The 14,567-nt window shown below is 45.9% G+C and overlaps 1 protein-coding gene across 3 annotated transcripts in view; it reads right to left on the bottom strand.

The window, feature by feature from the left end:
• Positions 1 to 14,313, bottom strand: part of LOC135394410 (protein mesh-like) — a 159,434-nt gene extending 145,121 nt beyond the window's left edge. For all 3 annotated transcript variants that reach the window (XM_064625139.1, XM_064625141.1, XM_064625140.1), the window contains exon 1: positions 14,176 to 14,313. The gene's annotated coding sequence lies outside the window, so the exon portion shown is untranslated. The remainder of the gene's footprint in view (positions 1 to 14,175) is intronic.
• Positions 14,314 to 14,567: the final 254 nt, after the last annotated feature.

The following is a 14,567-nucleotide window of genomic DNA, read 5'->3' as shown; positions in this document are numbered from 1 at the left end:
GTCAAAGAAAAGCCGATAGTTCTGTTTGATCAACCTGTTTGTAACACAAGACTTATATGGGTGCTGTCACTATTTCATTTTTTTACAGCGTTTTGTGTTAGAGATAATCTCTAGAGTTAGCGTGGGCTACGTACATTCACGTTGGCGGGTGGGCCGGCTGCTGTTTCAAACACTTTGATTACGGCTCGTATCACAGCAGGCTCGTTGTCGAAGAGCCAAGTCGCTGTTGTGGACAGACGTTCTACATGACCGAACCGTCTGATCATGGACTCTCTTAGGGTACGAAAGATAGCTTCATATGCCCGAACATCTATATCAAGTTTTCCCTTAATTTTTCCCGCCGTTCACAAAAGGACAAAGACAAAGCACTTTGTCGCTGGGCCCATTATTATTGGTAACAAGCTTCAGTTCTAGCATAACGTGGGGACGGCTGCCGCCGATGGACACAAACGTACAAAGACAACTCTGAGTCCAGCAGTATACCCTGCATTTTTTGGTTCAGGTCAATGAACGTGAGAGGTCAATGTTAACTGGAAAGTACGATCAGACAGTATTTTCCCGCACGTCTGTCAGTAAGAGAATACAATAACGTGATAAGGGTAGGGGCCGATGAAAAGAGCGCGACAAGGATACGTTTTAAGCCCTGCAGCCTACGGTTCTTTGTAAGTTGATCTCAATATTCTTGGTAACAAGCATCCATTCTGGCATGGCGTGTTACGGCGCTAGGGGCAATGAACATAAAAGTGCAAAGGCGAAAGGGGGACTCGCCGCCGTAACCTACAGCACAATCTCAGGATTTTCTTGCTTACTTTTTTGTGTGCGTGTGTCGTAAGAAGAGAGAAAACACCGAAAAGTCTTCACTGTTACCGGACATATTACTTGCCAACGTAACCGATCGCACGATTAACAACTAGGTACAGCGCAATCGTTCTACAACGAACATGGTAAGGAATAGACTTTCTTTTCTGTCGGGATCCTCACCAGTATAACTCTCTGACTGGTTGGATCGCTGGACTCGCCTGTCACGTGACCAGTTGAATCTCCTGACTCGATGGATCTCTTGACTCGTTGGATCTCTTGACCGGGTTGGAACTCTTGACGCTTTCGATCTTTTGACTCGCCTGTCACGTGACCGGTTGGATCTCCTGACTCGATGGATCTCTTGACCGGAAGCGAGACAGTGCTACTGTCGAAACGTCGACCGTTCTTTTAAACGTTTCACAGCATATTATAATCTATGTGTTAAATTACCCGTTAAATAAATTAGTTTTTGTTAACTTTCCTGTAATCTGTCGTCCACGTCTCATTATTTTACTTTTATATATATATATATCGTGTAACAAGTCTGGCAGTCGCACGTTTTGCACACGGACACAAAGTAGCCTCTTCTTCCTCTACAGGTATGTGCTCACACGACCACCACGGCTCACGCTGTTGCTCAATCGATCCCACACTTGTAACTGGCAACATACTTGCACACTTGCAACATAAAGCAACAAACGAGTTGACGTGAATGCCAGCTGAAGTGCGAACTTCTCGAGCACATAATCACAATCTCGCGTTGAGAGTCTTGTTGAGAAGAGTTCGTAGTTGTTTCTATAGTTCAATGGCTCTGTGGATTACCTCGTGCGGACGACGGAACCCTCACAGCCGACCGCTATAACTGGATTTTCTCGCAAATGGGAGAAGCCGCTAGGAAAGCCTCAGCTTTCATCCAATCAGAGGAACGAGACCACATCTACGTAGATGGGGCAGGTTTTCCATATCTACGTCACAAAAATGGGTGCGCCCAAACCAAAACCTCCGTACTACTCCCAAACAACCTGAAACCAAACCAAAACAAGCCACGCATAGCTTGTTTTGGTTTCTGTGATTAATTAATTTTCGTAATAGGAAGACAAAATTGAGAAACGAAGGTGCATTTCGGGGGCAGTTGAATGTGCTCGTTCTTAATAGCACAACGGTTTCAACACATAGGGAAATCAGCGTAGGTGATCTTTAAAGTCCCAGGACAGATTTTCACTTAGTGAGTTACGGAAGATTGAATTGACTCCGAAATGGGAGAGGATGATAAGTGACGAAACCAAAATAGCAAGAAAATGAGCGCGCTGTCCCGGTCCGCCTTTCGTCTCGCGTCCGCGCTTATCATAGTCTGCTCATCAATCGCGGAATGATAGAGCAAAGTCCTCTCCCCATCTGGAAAGATAAAAATGTGCCAGCGACGTGCTCGAAAGCAATTCAGGAAGGGTCCTTCTCCAGCATGTGCCCACTGCGAGATACCTCCTATCATTATTTCGGATGGGACATGTTGTATTGCTCGTACTGGTACAGGCGGAGAGTGGAACACGCTCGAAAAATAAAATGAATGAAAAAGAGCGACACTGGATGACACATTTGAGCCCGAAAATAAATGTTTCGATAAGGTCACCCCTGGGCTCATTTAAAGCATGCCATTGAGCATTCCTTGTGATGGCTAAAACGAGGCTCCTGGCTAATCTCTGGCTTGCGCAGTTATCATAGTCCTCTCATCTATCTCGGAATGATAGAGCAGCGCCTCCTCCCCGTCCGGAAAGATAATGTGCCACCGTGCTTGAACGATTGCTTGATCCGTCAGGGTCCGTCCGTCTCCTGCATTTGCCCACTGCGAGGTGCCTCCTATCATTATACTTGTTGTATTGGTCGAACCGTTACCAGCGGAGAGTGGAACATGCTTGAAAAATAAAATTAATCAGAAAGAGCAACACCGGATGAGACACTTCAGCAAAAAAATAAATGTTTTTATAAGGTGATCCCTGGGTTCATTTACGAGTACAGCGTGCCCTTGAGCATTACATCTGATGGCTATAATGAGGCTCCTGGTGACGCTAATCCCAATAGGTATGCTATTCCCTATGAATTTCTCTTAAACACGATGGAAATTGTTGTTTTGAGGCTGGAACAAAGAAGGACAAACACAGAAAGCCTCAAATGCCTAAGAACAAATTAACGATGAAAAGAGGAAGTCACTGAAAAGGTTAGCCAGCTGCAGTACTCGAACACACATCTTCTGGATTACGGTAATGGACCACCGTAATCCAGAAGATGTGGGTTCGAGTCCTGCAGCTGGCTAACCTTTTCAGTGACTTCCTTCTTTCATCGAATTTCTGTTACCTCAGAATGACTGTTTTGGAACATAAAGTATGAGAAGTCCAAGACGGTAAGCACGCGACACAAGCAGCACGAGTAAAATATCTGCAACGCAGAGATTAAGGTTAAAGAAGGGATGCGACCCCTTGTCTTAGCGACCAAAATACAGATGTATTCCTTTTAGGAATTAGCCATTTCTGCGCCTCCTTCACTTCAGTGCCGAATGTATCGGTGAGAATGCAGTCTCGGTTTGCCTTATTTGGTAGACAAATACCCAAAAAGAAAGAAAAAAGAGACGTAGGCCGCATTATTGCGGCCAGTCACTCCACGACACTTGATTTGGCCACCCCTTTTGAGTGCCGTTGGAAAGCAACACCTTCTGTACATCTTATGTAAACCCCGAATCATTATTATTATCTATCTGGGGGAGTTTGGATATATACTGTTGGCTGACTGCGCAAGTCGTGTGTCACGGCTCATTCAGGACCATTGCTCTGTTCCAAAGTGATATATGCTTCCGTGGATGTAGAACGAACTTTCTACATGTGTGGGGTAGAATATCGCCCCTGGCGAAGAAACTCCCAATCATCATCATAAAATAAAGTTGTTTGTTGTTGTTTTTCTACATGTGGGTCGTACCTGTGTCGGAGCATGATCTGATACCTGAGCACACGTGTGCGGTCTCAGTATACCTATTATCATTCGAAGCAAGTACACGTGAAATGCATACGTTTTTGTTGTTCCTGGTGGAGGTTGAGGCTGAGCTGGATTGTAGAAATAAGTGAATGTGTCTATTTTACAACACGAGACACTAACTGCACGTGGCTACAAGCAAGTGGCAGGGAATAAGACGAGGGGACGCATCCCCTTCCTAAGCCTTTATCTCTGCGTAGCGCAAATTTTACTCGTGCTACTTGTGTCGTGTGCTAAGCGTCCCCGACTTCTCATGCTTTTTGGCCCAAAAAAAAACTGAGAGAGACTGAAAAAAAATACATTTTGAGGTAACAGAAATTCATGGGAAATAGCATACCTATTGGGACTAGCGCCTCCAGGAGCCCCATTATAGCCATAAGAGGGAATGCTCAAAGGCACACCGTAAGTGAGCCCAGGGATCACCTTATCAAAACATTTTCCTGCTCAAATGTATCAACCAGTGTCGCTTCCTCTTATTCATTTTATTTCTCCAGCATCTTCTACTCTCTGCCTGTACCGGTACTACCAATACAACACATTCCATCGGAAAATGGACACATGCTGGAGAAGGGCCCTTCCGGAATTCCTTTCTGTCGTTCGAACATGTCGGTGGCACATTTTTATCTTTCCGGACGGGGAGACTCTGCGCTATCATACCGCGATAGTTGAGCAGACTATGATAAGCGCCTTACACGCGACCGAAGGCGGGCCGAGACAGCGCTCATTTTCTTGTTATTTTGTTTTCATCACTGATCATCCTCTCCCATTTCGGTGCCAACCAAATCCTCCTTACCTCCTGAAGAGAAAGCATTACCTGGAGTTTCAATGTAGAATAAAAACATGGTCGATCCATTGGTGGATCCGACGGAAATGCGTTTGCATTAAAACTTGAAAACCCCTTTGGAACTCCCCTTGACAAACGTTACACAACCCTTCACACGACCCTACACAACGCTAACGCAAGACAGCATCCGCAGCCAAACGAGCCTTTCGGGCTTCCTCCGACTCAGCTTGGCTGCGCCGCGCAGTCTCTGCCTTCTTTCGCCGGTGCTCCTACGCACATGGCGCGACCACGCTGACATAACTGAACGTGTCAACCACCACAGCTGCACTGGCCGGTACGCAGCGCGGCCAGCCCTCCGCAACTCCCTATAGAGCCCATAGTATACGAAAATTCACACAACACTGGGCACACGACCAATGAGAATGCAGCGATTGCTTCCTCAATCATCCAACCAGAAGTCTTTCCGTCCGGCTCGTAGCCTGACCGGTTCTGGCTCTTGCTGACTTCTGCTCTCCATACTGGCCTGTACCAGCTACCCCTGACTTCTAGGTCTACTAGCTTTCATGCACGACGTAAAGTTACTCCGTAATTCCAAAACAACTGCGAAAAGAGTTGTAATGAACAGAAATTTATTTGAGTCATTATACTGACACAATCGGCAGGTTGACGCAGTTACATGCACTGAGCGTACTGAGTCCATTGCGTAGCGCTTCCTGGCACACCGCAACCAAGTTCAAACTTGCAAAGGACGCATACAGCGTATTCCCAACAACGAACAACTGTCACATAAATTGCGCACAATCTCTTGATGATCATGTCCTTGCCTGCTATACGTCAAACATAAAATGATGCTGCTTCATGAATCCTATTTTCTTGTCACCGCTATGCAAATCTGACGGCGCTCGAACGTGTTCATTGAGCCAGAATTCACGACAACACTTCAGTTTGAAATCCGATTGGCTGTTCATAGACCGATGCTTGTGTCGAGAAACAGTACAACACGATCAAAGACACCATAATACACGGATAAGACGGCGAACGGCGAATGCACTTGCCTCCCAACGAAAGACATCGCCGACCCGGCGTCCACCGTTCAAATTTCAAATGAAACCGCCGAGAGAGTACGCAGCACGCAGGCGAGGCAGCGCGAAGTGCCGTTTTCGAATTCCGGCAACAATCCGAACACGCCTGTGGCGTCCGACCAATTGAAAGGCACGGACTGCGCCGTGCGCAGTAACACGCATTTTGACACAGATTTTGCGAGAGCTGTGGGGGGCTGGCGCAGGGTTGAGCGTTCTCCACGCACCCTCCCCTTTTTCCCTCTCCACTCACCGTGCATGCGCGCCGCGCAGTGGCTACAGACAGACCACGCCGCGATTCTTGCGTACCGAGGACTCTAATGCTCACGCATTAATAAATATATGCGATTGAAATTAATTTTCTCGAGCTGAATAACACTTCCCCATGCAGCTTTTGTCTCGTTGACCATGTTGGAATTTCATCGCGTTAGGTTCAACGCTCTTTGTGAAGTGGCGTTGTCTTCTATTCGTTCCCAATACCATTGGATAGACTTACCCAATCCGTTAGTTTTTGCTCTCCCGAGAAACCTTCACACCACATTTGGTCTCATCGAACATAAGCTTCCTTAAAGTGTGACTCCGCAACAAAATCACCACAAAGGTTGTGTTATATCCGTAATCTTTGGGATGTCAGGAACATGTGTACGAAATATCTCGGTCCAAAATTCTGCAGAGTTTACTCAAACGAATTATTACGAAGCGAGTTCTTTGCCTCTCTGAAGCGAGAGGGCGCTGAAAGCAACACACTGCTGACATCTTCCGGCATCCCGCAAGGGAGAAAGAATGCAGGCTTGGAAGCAGACGACAATGCTGGGTGACGTCACGGAATCCTCCTCCGGACGAACCGCAGTATATGAGCTCTGTTTTCTGCTCTTCGCATTTCGGTTTCGGTTTGCTACTGTCATCAGTTTCAATTAATTACTCATGCAAAATGAATGCGAATGTTGTATTCGGAATCGAGGGTGTGGTTCGTGCTCGGTATGACGCTCATCTAACTTTTTTCGAAGTCTCCCTTTAAGCGGCCTTGGCATTGCTTCTGACCTGTGCTGATACACGGATAATTATAAAGTTCCTCCGGAAGAACAAAGGCACAATATCCTTGTAACAAAAGCCGGCCTTTGGTATCTTTGGTCTTTCTTCATATTTTGGGAATGTTGACCTTGCTTCCTCCCAAACTGTTTGACGCCCGCATATGCCTGGGGGTTATGTGTGGCTCCGTCAATCCCCTTCGTTAGCCTTCGCTCGCCGACACAGTGTCATTCTATAGGTGGCCCCAAAGGATTGGCAGGAGGATTCAAATGTCCGACGGTCAGCGGAACCAGCACTCGGGCCTACGCATTGTGATTAGACGGTGACCGGGCGCCGAAAAGTCAAAAAGGAGAGTCGTCTCCCATTGTCCCCACCAGTCAATCATTTATCTTTATTAAGTGGAATGCAGTAAACAAGATGTCACTTCCTGCACTTAGAGAAGCCTGTTATCGTTTAGGGTTGGAGGCAAAGGAGCCGAATAGGTGCCGATATAACGCAAAACACCTGTCCCCTGACAGCGGCAGGTACAGTGAGAAACAAACAAACAAACCGAACACATAAAAAGAGAGGGAAGACTTCGACTTGGGGCAGTCGTAGAAAATGTGACAAGGAATCGGACATGGCCACACCAGCCTCCTAAGTTACCCACGCTAGCATGTATAATTGTCAAGTTATCATTTTGTCTGTGCCTACTATAAGTTAGTGAAGTGAAGTGCGAATCACCACCCTATCCGACACTGGACCACGTGGGATCAACGGAGAAATCATCGAAGGAATCGTCAGGACTGCCACCGACTTCCTCATACAGATAAGACTTTTGTATCACCATTTGCAAGAACTTTGTTAGTTGAATCGAAATTGTTACTCGATTGCTGTAATTAGATTGTCGAATTGATATTGTAGTTTCCCCGCGAGATCATTTGTGTGCAATTCCGTGCAGCGGAATCCCGTTCAATGTTAAACCGTTTAGTTAACTGTTCAACCGTAAAATTAAATGTTGTTGTTAATTTTACTAGCCTCGCTCCTTTGTCACACTGTGTGACGCATGGGGACGTGTGTCGATTGACATAGGACAGCCCGACCACTCTCTTCTACATTTATTTGTCCGGAACGGTGTTGCTGAGTATCCACTGTGCGGCCGGAAAACTTTCGCCGGTGTATCCGTCCTACCTTTATCTAGGGTAACCTACGGAGGGTACTTCACCTGGTGCGATCGCGAGTAGGTCCCAGTGGTACAGCATCCCGGGAACGCACCACACTCTAAAGTCTGTACCTTATAACGTACCTTCTATGTCACTGTACCCTGTAAATATAGGGTACACCACCTCTCCATTTATAAGGTACACGTTTTCACAATGGTCACGCCTTCTTTTTTAGAAGGTACGCAGTGTTTTATACGATACGTTGCTGTTTTATAAGGTACATCACGGATTAAGACGCGCGTACCTTATAAAATGTACCTTATAAACAACCTTTCCATTGTCTTTCACAAGGATAAACTCGCTGCGCTGCTTCTGCCATGATACTGCTCTCATTGTGCAAAAGCCTCGCAACGTATATCGTGAATTCTTCAGGATTACGTCAGAGGTCATTTCTGCAAATGGAGTTATACAGGGTGTCTCTTCTAGGCGCCAAAGAGCTCTTTACAAACAAGGCGATAAAAGAAAAAACGACCGCTATTTTTGCTATATACTTGAGTTACCTGCAGGTGCTTTAGCAACTGTCTGTAACTCAAGATTTCCTTCCCTCGTCATCCTTTCATGTGAACCTTTTTGGAATGGGGTAGGGTCCTGCACTCAACGCAGGGGAACATCCCACATCATCATCATCCATTCATCTATGTTGTTGTTGTTGTTGTTGTTGTAACTCAAGTACCAAAACGTAGCGCTCGTTTTTCTTTTCGCGCTCTTTCCGAGGCGCTCTGTCATGCCTAAAGAAAGAGTCCCTGTAGAGGGGACACGTTTCGAAAGCGGTGAAAAGTACAGCACGCTGTGACACAGCGAATAGGGTTTGATGGTATCTGGTGACATGAGCACTTCTCTTGCCTATTTCTACTGAGCAAATAAATTCCGTGAGGGGTCCATCACGTGGATGACACCACTTTTGCCGGTTTGTGAATGAACAGCTGATGAGAAAGCCGCATAATAGCCCCAAAATAAAACACAGAATATTCTAAATGTGACATGACATTCATGTGACAAGAAATATTATCTTTTACACGTGCGGCTATTCTTCATGAGAACCTCCTCGACGGCTATTTTCCATGCAAGCCAGAATCGGCGAAGGGGATGAAACCGAAATAAATCATGTAAAAATCATGCAAGATCAATTTTGCAAGAAAATCCACGCTGCGAAGATAGTCGGAGGGCATTTTTTTCACCCTCGCTTGTTGGGAGAGCTTTTTTCCAGGACCATAACTTCGCGCAGCATTTTTTTGCAGGACCAATTTCTCCGGGTCTGTTTCAACCCGAACAATCCGCGCCCCGATAATCAGCCGTAACCGCTCAGGCAGTTATCTCGCATTACGGAATAATGAATGTACCGACTACAGTTCTAGAATCAGACTTGGCTAATTCCGAGAATTTGACAAAATAACAAACCAGAGCGTGTTGTGGATTTGAAGATCGAGCCGTGATTTTAAACCACGCGTGAGTCGCGTGAATCATTTTAGTCGTAACTTTGCCCGGAGACAAAAGTTTCTCTGTGCCATTTCGACATAGTCAGCAATAATTGCTCTCGGCTGTGACACACGGGTGATGACAGTGTTTCAAATTCGTCCAAAAAATTACTTTCTTGCACGTGTTAAAGTACCAGCCGGACATCGAGAACATTGTGCTTGCCATCTCCTTTTTCTATTTTTGCTTCTAAGACGACGGCCTTCAGGCGATTATTCGTAGCATACTGTCCAGATTTTCTGACAATGACTCTGGTCCAGGAAACCGGTTCACCCCCGTCTACGGGAGGATAGCGACTTAGTTCCCAGAACTCCGGTGGCCCATGTGGGTCAAAGTGAAATAGGAGGACGGTTTTAGCGCCACTCTTCTCCAGAGGTTTGTGCACATGTCGTGGTCGTACCGAGACGAACGCAGGCTATCACGGAACGCGCTGGCTTAACCTTGGGCGTTGCAATATGGACGAGGGTCCACCTGATTGCCGTAAGTATTTGCTTTTTGACTGTTACCAGCACTGATTACATTTCATTGTGAACTATAGGGCTCTGATACGTGATTGTTGCTTTCTACAGGCCCGTTTACTTGTATTCATCGTGATGGTGGTAACCAATACCTCACAGATGGCTTCACCTTTCCACGAGGTTAGTTAAAGCCTTCTATGGAAGGTTTCACGCTTTGTAGTGTTTGGGGTTCAATGCATTGTACCAGCTTGTGTCACAGTGCATGGCCAACTGACAAACTACCACGGCAAATGCAAATATAATGCTGATACCGTTTCATGGTTTGACAGTAGTGAACTGATTTTCCACGTTTCAAACCCTTATGCAGGGCTTGTTACACCCCCGGTTCATGGGCACTACAATGAACAACAACACAGTCCCACGTTAAGGATGTGGCAGTTATTATCGAGTGATTGCGGAGGCCATTGCTCTGGTACGTAAAAATTCCTGGTCACTTCCTGTGATTTTGTCGTGGTTCCATTGGTTCGCTCCCTCCATCCACTTTTTCTACTTTCTCACTCTGGTTTGGGCAGCAAGACTTCAGCTATCGCAACATAACAAGAATCATTCATTCATAAAAACTTTTTATAATAACGGCACCTTTCTTAATCAATTCGAGATTGCACTAAAGTTGTCCCTGTCTAATCCTAGGCGCCAGCCAGCCTTGCTCACCGCCTAAACAACTGGGATATTCACCGTACGCAGCAGCAATGCCCGCACAAGGTAGGGTCAATTTTAGGGTCAAAATGAGGGCTAGACAATGTACTACCACATTTGCTATTCACGTGTGATAATCGACTCCTGCTGGCCATATAGTACAACGACGGCAACTTCACATCACTGTTATGCTAACTCTCATCTCTCCCGCTAGTTGGTCCACTACGTACCACGAATCTCGAAGACAATGCAGGTCACACAGTTTCTACTACTATTGAAGCTCAAGTATCAGTTGCAGGTATGCGTCAGTCAGAGATTATAATTTATGCTCCTTGTTGTCTTGCAAAACGTTTACATGCTTTAAGTTATCAGACGCTATACAGCGAGATACACGTACATGTTGCGTAATCGTCGATTAATAGTTTTCGGAAAGTACGAAACAAATGCAACCTGTGACCTGTGCAATGATAGTTGACATAGTGTCTGACCTTCCCCATTTGTCTTCCAGGCCCACAGTCCGAAGTACAAGCCATTTGGTCAACTCCTGGGACTGTTGCAGCTCAACTTGATTAGGGACCAGCCCTTTCCAAAATCATATATGAAATCTTGCTTATGTGAGTTACTGACGAAGCTACAGGCGCTGTAATCCAATAAAATATCCTGCGCAACAAATGTCTATGCTTCTGTTACTTCCACGTTTGCATGTATACAATCGGCAATGCATGTTCACTGCACGGGTATATAGAAAACCGGAAAAATTAAGTAACCTATAATTATGGTATAATCGTACCCTATATATTCAGGATACCCCTCGTACCTGATATCTAGCGATCCTTATAAGCAGAGTACCTCATAAGAGGCATACCTGATATTCTGCGTACCTGATACAACGCGTACCTGATATTTCACATACCTTCTAAGACATGTACCTGATATTTCGCGTACCTCATGGGACTTGTACCTGATATTCGCTGTACCTTTTAAACTACGTACGTGATAAAAGGGATACCTTATATATAGAGTACCTTCTGAATTGTGAACCTTATAGCTGATGTACCTTATAAGATCCCCCTCCTACTGTCCGAGCTAAACGGCTTATGGGACAATGCAGCGCGTACCGTATAAAATATAGGGTACATTTTTGCAAAAATGTACCTTATAAACCGGGATTTTAGAAGGTACAGAGTTTAGAGTGCAGGTTTCCGTGACAATCCTTTTCTTTTTTAAACAACGCCTGGATGAAAGCTTGTATTAGTAGCATCAATATTTCAAAGCAATTGACAACCATGTGCTTAGTGCAGCTAAATTTTTAAGGATAACAGGAGCTATGAGGCAACGTAATGTCATTTTTCCATTTTCTAAAATGTTAGTTTAATGCAAAACAGTTTCCAGGAAGCTTATCCTACAGCCTTGCAAGCAGATTTGTCAACTCGCAGTTTGTCAGAACTCTCACGTATTCGTACCCGGGTTCGAATCCCGGTGCCGGCTGTGCTGTCTGGGGTTTTTCCTGGGTTTTCCTCAGTCGCTTTCAGACATATGTCGGCACAGTTCCCCTAGAAGTCGGCCCAGGACGCACATTTCCCCAGGGCGTCAGTCGTGACGTTGCCCACTTACGTGAGGCCGACAACGGCAAGCCCTTTCACCATCACCACCACCACCACCACGTATTAAGGACGAAAAGCTTCCGGCCCCCTTTCTGTGTACTTGCCTTGTGGTTCACATACGTCGTCCGTCGGAAAGCAAGTCTACTGCGGGCGCCTGCCACAGGAAACCATGAAGTGATGGTGCTTTTATGCTTCGCTACACTGCGTTAAAGGTTCTGCCTTGGCTGCCAATAATTACTCGTGCACTGTTTTTCTATGTGGTTAAAAGCAATAAAGTGCAGGGAACATAAAACGACAACACACTCACACAGGTACTCAAAGTGGCCTTTCAGTGGCTATGTGTGCACGTGCGCTGTTTTTTATGTCCCCGATACTGAAGTTTTATCGATTTTAACTAGGTTTCACCAACCGGCCCAGATTTTAGCGCTTCTTACGTGACCACTCGCGGTCCTGAAACGTTAACAATGTTTTAACTATTGGAGACGTCTAACTAGAACGCACAACAACAACAAATAAGTAATGATGATGAAGTGGGATGTTTCGCCGCTGAGGCGGCACCCTATCCCATTGCTTGAGGGGGAGAAGATGGTGAACGATGATGAATGTGCACTTTTGCTGTGAATCATTGGTTCTTCCACATGAAACGAGTGTGCTGCGCAGCCAAACGTATCTTTTTGTATTCTTTATCGCTTTACGTGTTTCTTTTTCTTGGGCTATTTTTGTATTATTTCCTGCATTTCTCAGGTGTTTACGACCGCCAATTATGCGCCGTACCTATTCCTGTGGTCGTCTGCCAAACGTTAACCTCCCCCGCTCTCTGGTTATGTCCTCACGTTCGGAGACTGTTTGCTTTATGGGCGTAAACAGTTCGCAGTCAGTAGAGAGACGATGTGGACGAGACAAAACTGAGTATGCGCAAAACACGTAAGGTACATGCCCATGCCAGATGAGGCACAAATGGAAATTACTATTTCACCATCCGAAAAGCGGGCATGCTTAAAGGAGTACAGAGGGCCATCCAAAAAAATTTTAGATCAAGACATCTGATGAAAGTGTGTGTGTCCTTATACCGAATAGCGCGAAAGGTTTTGATGTGTGCAATTTGTTTCCCAGAAAAAAAACTCACGTAAACATAGCTCCGCACGTTCACCCTTAACTCGCCACTCCAGCTATAACGAGGATAAGGAGGTATGATGCCACGTCACCGATGACGGCATAAGGAGAACTGGTTCTGGTTCGCCGGTAGTGGGGGTCAGCGCCTTGTCCCTTTGCCGCCGTAAACCTGTTTTGCCAGTTCTCCCGGAGAATTGGGGATAGAAGGAGCGGCCGAAGCATTACCGAGCAAGGAGAAAGGCTTTATCACAACCCCGAACAGCCGAGTAGCAGACGAGAGCGGAGTAGCAGACAACATTTCTCTAGGACAACCAGCGAGCGTTCTCCTTATAGCGTCAGCGCGAGGTTCCAGGCATATCACAGGCTCGTACTGCTCTTCATCACAGTTGCGCACGGTCGCTTTTTGCGGCGTATTTTAAATTCAATTTCTGCGATAATTATGGCTCTGCGGTGTAAATCACTTCGCATGGTGCATCTTACTGGCCTACTTAACAGTTTTATAGGAAGAAAACTGGGTGTTAAAAATGACTTCTGTGCTACTTTAAACAAGGAACATCTGGCTTGGATACGGGCGATGTTTTGCTAGTAGCAGTGCTTTTTCAGCTACTACTGAGTCAAGAAGTGCCATCTCTCCAACCATCCTGTATACATCAAGAGATTACTTTGTTCTTCTCGCAATCTCAATAACATGAGCGCCGAAAAGAATGGGCATATCACAGACGTTATATTTTGCCGTTGAACAACAACAACAACTACATGAATGGCGATGGGATGAGGTGTGGTTAAGATAATTTCGTTCCTCACAACTTCCCCAGCAAGTGTGTATCCTTGACCACTTTGTGTTGTGCACATCCGCCCGTTTACAGCACAAATGCTGGCCCTACATAGCGTCTGAAAAGTGCGTTGAAATTGCCTTACCTGAGCGTCTACAAAGTAGCCTTCCGGAGGCACGGGCGTTGTACGTTGAAACACGCTTGTATTCCGGAACGCGTCTAGCGTACAGTTAGTGCTGGCCAAAGTTCGGCCGTTGGGAGGCTGATTTACCTTCGCGTGTTGGGAAACGCGAGATAAGAGGCATTCTTGGTTCTCTTGCCCGACGAACTGTAACCGCTCGTAAACAACGTTTGCAGAATGACGCCCGCGATGATAAGCGGCCTCCATTTTCTTCTACGTTAGATGCCATTGTGTACTGTGATTGTACGTACGCAAAGAAGCACAAAGTGTGCCACAGTACACGTTAGCCAGGAGAGAAACAGTCAATCAAATTGAACTTGATGTAGTGGAAAGAGTAATGGTATACCACCAAATAA

This window comes from Ornithodoros turicata, chromosome 5 (genome assembly GCF_037126465.1).
Source record: "Ornithodoros turicata isolate Travis chromosome 5, ASM3712646v1, whole genome shotgun sequence".
Taxonomy (NCBI): Eukaryota; Metazoa; Arthropoda; class Arachnida; order Ixodida; family Argasidae; genus Ornithodoros; species Ornithodoros turicata.
The sequence above is the reverse complement of the archived record's forward strand: the minus strand, read 5'-3'. Positions and strand labels throughout refer to the sequence as shown.